Source organism: Epinephelus fuscoguttatus, linkage group LG11 (assembly GCF_011397635.1).
Source record: "Epinephelus fuscoguttatus linkage group LG11, E.fuscoguttatus.final_Chr_v1".
Taxonomy (NCBI): domain Eukaryota; kingdom Metazoa; phylum Chordata; class Actinopteri; order Perciformes; family Serranidae; genus Epinephelus; species Epinephelus fuscoguttatus.
The window spans coordinates 27260941-27265128 of NC_064762.1; the positions used below are offsets into that span (position 1 = coordinate 27260941).

The following is a 4188-nucleotide window of genomic DNA, read 5'->3' on the forward strand; positions in this document are numbered from 1 at the left end:
AAATACTCGAACGGCTTTTGTGGTAGCTCTCGTCACAATTGGTTTCACCAGAGGCACATTTTTGTCATAATGACACACACACGCACACACACAGACTCACAAGGTTAAAACAATACTAGCCGCCGCAACGCTGTCACTGCTGGTACATACTGGGCAAACACTCTGAGACAGTCCTCAGAGATAGTTATTGTGTCATCAATCAGGAAAATCTTGATGTTCAAAGGTCAGAAAGACGAAACCGACAGGTGGCAATAAAAAATGATTCTGATTATGGCTCTTTTTCTGCTATAATAATATATGCTATATATAATATGCTGTTTTATATAATAATGCAAAACACACAACAGTTTAGGAACCAACATAGCCAAATCAAAGCTATACAAAAAGAAAGGGGAATAAAACTAATAAATAAAACTATGATTGTTGTGTGATTATTACTCTTGATATATACTGTTATGGGGCTAAGTAAGCAATCAATCAATCAGAGGCCTCCTAAAACAATATCTGAGAAGTCAAAAAACAATTTGCTCTTTTTTTTTCTATATCTGGGTCTTACAGGGTTAAACACTTGCACGTTCACTGCATTCATTCTTCAGTTGCCTGTAAACAAACGCTGGCAGGTAACCAGACCCCGCCTCAGTTAACAGTCTTTTGTTGAAGGTAATTCAAATATTGCTCCATAATCAGATTGCATCATTTTCGTTTCATGTAAATGTACCGAGGATGAAGACAACCCCTTCTCAGGAGAACTACGTATAGCTGTAGAAAATCAAACTCACACTCAGTGGTGTCCTGCCATCACAAAATGCATCTCCTCACGCTGATCTTGGGTATTGTGCTTCTCCCTAAAGGCAAGTTTTTGTTCTGTTATTTGTTTCGTAACTGTTTGATCTTTAAGGAAGTGATTCTAATTTATTATTACCACATTTACCTTTACAAATACTACAGATGTGTCACTTAAGGTCACATGCCAAATAACAGTATTGTGTGTAAAGTACTTGTTGCTCTTTGTTACTCACCTGCAGTTTGTACGCAGATGATTTGGCTTTTTCTAACTTCTGCTGTAGTTAAAAAACAAACATCTGTCTGAATAGCACTTGACATCCACCTTCATACATATTTTTGCAGCTGTGCTCATAATTTTGATTAATTAACTTCAGAGTTAGGATGTTAAAAAGATTATGTCCACTCCTTGTAGAATAAAATGTTGATTTTATATTTTCATTTTTTATTAACTTATGAGTTTTGTGTTTTCTCAGCCTATACCCTAAAATGTTATTAGTGTGTACCGCAAGCCTCACGAACCTGCACAGACACAGCAAAGGAATGTCCTTCGCAGGGTCATCAGTGTGGTGCAGTGAGACTCATTTCATACAAAGGTATGGACATTTGTGGTGCATTGTTTTTTATTATAAAACTGCTTTGCACTGGCCCACTTTACAATGGTTCCTCTTTTCTTTCAGGTGCCTCAAAAGTTATTGATGTCCACTCAAAGGATTGTGCTGTGGCTGAAGAGTGTGTTGAGGCCTCAGCCAACTATGGGATCAACAAAACCGTAATTACCAGCAAGTGTTGCACTTCTGAGCTCTGCAACACCCAACCTGCCCCTGGTAACTTTCTCATATTGTCTGTTGGTATTTAGATGCTTCTATGCACTGAGAGCTGTTTTTATTGAAAAGTGACATTTAGTTGCTTGAACAAAAAGCTGTAAAAACTGAAAACTACAGACCGTAAAAGTTCTTGTTTCAGATATCAAATAATGACTTGTTTTATTATTTAAAATAACTCTGATTTTACTAAGCCAATACATTTTTAACAGATGCAAGTCATTTATTTATGTCTTGTTCCATATAGACAATGTGAATGTGGGTATTGAGAAGTGATGATGCCAGTCTGTCTATCAGAACCTGAGACAATATGTTTGGAGCAGATGTAGAAAGAGACACAAGGACACTCAAATTCCAAGACCAGAGCCAGTATGAGGAAGATTACTTAAGATACCCCCAACTGTCACAATACAGTTAGTGTGTGTGTGAGAGAGGCAGACAGACAGAATTTCCAGGTTTAAATCAATTTTGTTGTATTACCTTACCTATTACATAGCTTACTGTAAAAAACAGTCACATTTTCCTGTATTTCAAAATCATCACATCATCAGTCCATGAGCAGCCAACTGGCATCTCAGTTGCCAGAAGAAAATGTTGGCATTGTACATTTTTGCAAACCATGGATGCATTACATTTGTACATTTCATCTGCAGGCTAACACATCACTGTTTCTAAAGTGCTGTTGTATATGAGCTGACGTTTTGTTCCTGAACCTAATCACATGTTAACCACAGCATTGTTGAAACGTAGTTTCAATGTGTCCACTAAAAAAAATGTACAAATGTAACATATCTGTGGTTTGCAGAAACGAACCGTGCCAACATTTATTCTGGCCATTAGGTTGATTTTGTATATCTGTTCATATGTACGCTGCTCATCAGCAGGGAAAAACCAACAAAAGTCCATTAAAAGGGATTTTAAAGATGCACTGAAGAAGAACAGAGCATTACAGTCACCCCTCAATCCCCCTCTACACCTAATACGAACAATGTATGTTCTGTATTACAGAGCCCACCAAATCCAATCCAAACGGCAAAAAGTGCTTCACCTGTGATGGACAATCATGCACCGCAACTCTGAACTGTGAGGGGGATGAGCACTACTGCATCTCATCAAAAGGTAACCAGCCTATGATATAAACATCTAACTCTGCTCCACATATTTCCTCTGCTCAGAGGGATGCTGTATTAAAACTGACAGATCACGCACTAACATTATTTTCAATCTCTCAGTGAATGTAGGAAATGACGAGGTGACCATGAAAGGCTGTGCCTCCAAGTTGATGTGCTCAAATACACCGTCTGCACAGATATCAGGGGCCATTGAAGCAGAAATTAGCTGCTGTCAGGGGAACTTCTGCAACAGTGCCAGCAGCACGAGTGCTGGACTTCTGCTCCTGTTGACACCACTGGTCTCTTTGGTCGTGTTTTCTTAAGTGGTGGAGATGGCAGCATCACTGCAGCACGTGGCAAACAGCTTTTCTTCTCATCTTCACATGGCCTCATAGTGCTTACACACCCGTGGCCTTATCTTTCTACCTGATCAGTGAGACAGTTTAGCAAACAAAGCATGAAATATAACTTAGTAAAGTTGTGATTATTATTGCCTCAAACAGTTTCTAGCCATATTGCCTGTGGAGACAATTGCAACTGTCTTGCACTATTTTTTTTTTTTTTTTTTGAATTTTAAAGTAAAACAAGTAAAATGTGAAAAACATGTTGAAGCATAATGTTTGCTCTGTGTGCGGTGCTTAACCTGAAACATATTTTTAATTTCAATTATCAAAATCATTCTGATGATACTGATAAAATGCTCAATAAATAATACATTTCTTAACTTTGCTGTGTATTCTGATTGCGTTTCTGTGTTTTCTTTGAGTGTACTGAATCTAATCTTAATCTCATATAAATGTAATAAATACAGAGAGGGCCCTCCATTTGAGTCGAAAAGTAGATGGCAACAAATGTAATTTCTGTGCACATTATCATGAACCACAGAGAATGGCGGCACTTTGTCATCTTGCAAGTGTGTTCCTACACACAACCCACAGTACTTCCGCTCTACCTGCAGCTTTTGAAGTGCACACCTGAAGGCTGCAGACATGTACAAATTCACAGGGAGACAAGATGACTTTCAGATTGCTTTTTGACCCACTTTAAGTTTTATTCTGCAAAGCTGCTTTGATTCAAAAGCACAAACTTGTAACACTTGGTTTAGTGATACAGTGACTTACATTTTTAACATCTAGTCCTCAAAAGAGTAGTTAAACTATTTTATTCATCTTAACCCAGGAACAATTTCAGGGTTTAACCAGAGATCGTTATTGTATTTTACCCCACTGAAAAGACAGAATGATGGGTCCCAAACATTATATGGTTTAAATGGCACAAATACTGTATATTATATGACTAAAGCTGCACTGCTGTCAAAGTGATAAGATAACACAACTGTGAATAAACTGACCCACTGATGGTTTATGCAACTGAATCTGATCAGCTGTAGGCAGGAATTTGGCCTGTTAGGCAATGTGTAGTGTAGCATAGTGTCGGTAAAAGATGGCAGCCTCTCATTAATAGTTACT

The 4188-nt window shown here is 38.0% G+C and overlaps 1 long non-coding RNA gene across 1 annotated transcript; it reads left to right on the forward strand.

The window, feature by feature from the left end:
• The first annotated feature begins 1257 nt into the window (after positions 1–1257).
• On the forward strand, positions 1258–3443 carry LOC125896843 (uncharacterized). The gene is made up of 4 exons (XR_007450348.1): positions 1258–1379; positions 1464–1610; positions 2616–2726; positions 2840–3443. It is a non-coding gene; the product is annotated as an uncharacterized LOC125896843 (long non-coding RNA).
• The last annotated feature ends 745 nt before the right edge of the window (positions 3444–4188 follow it).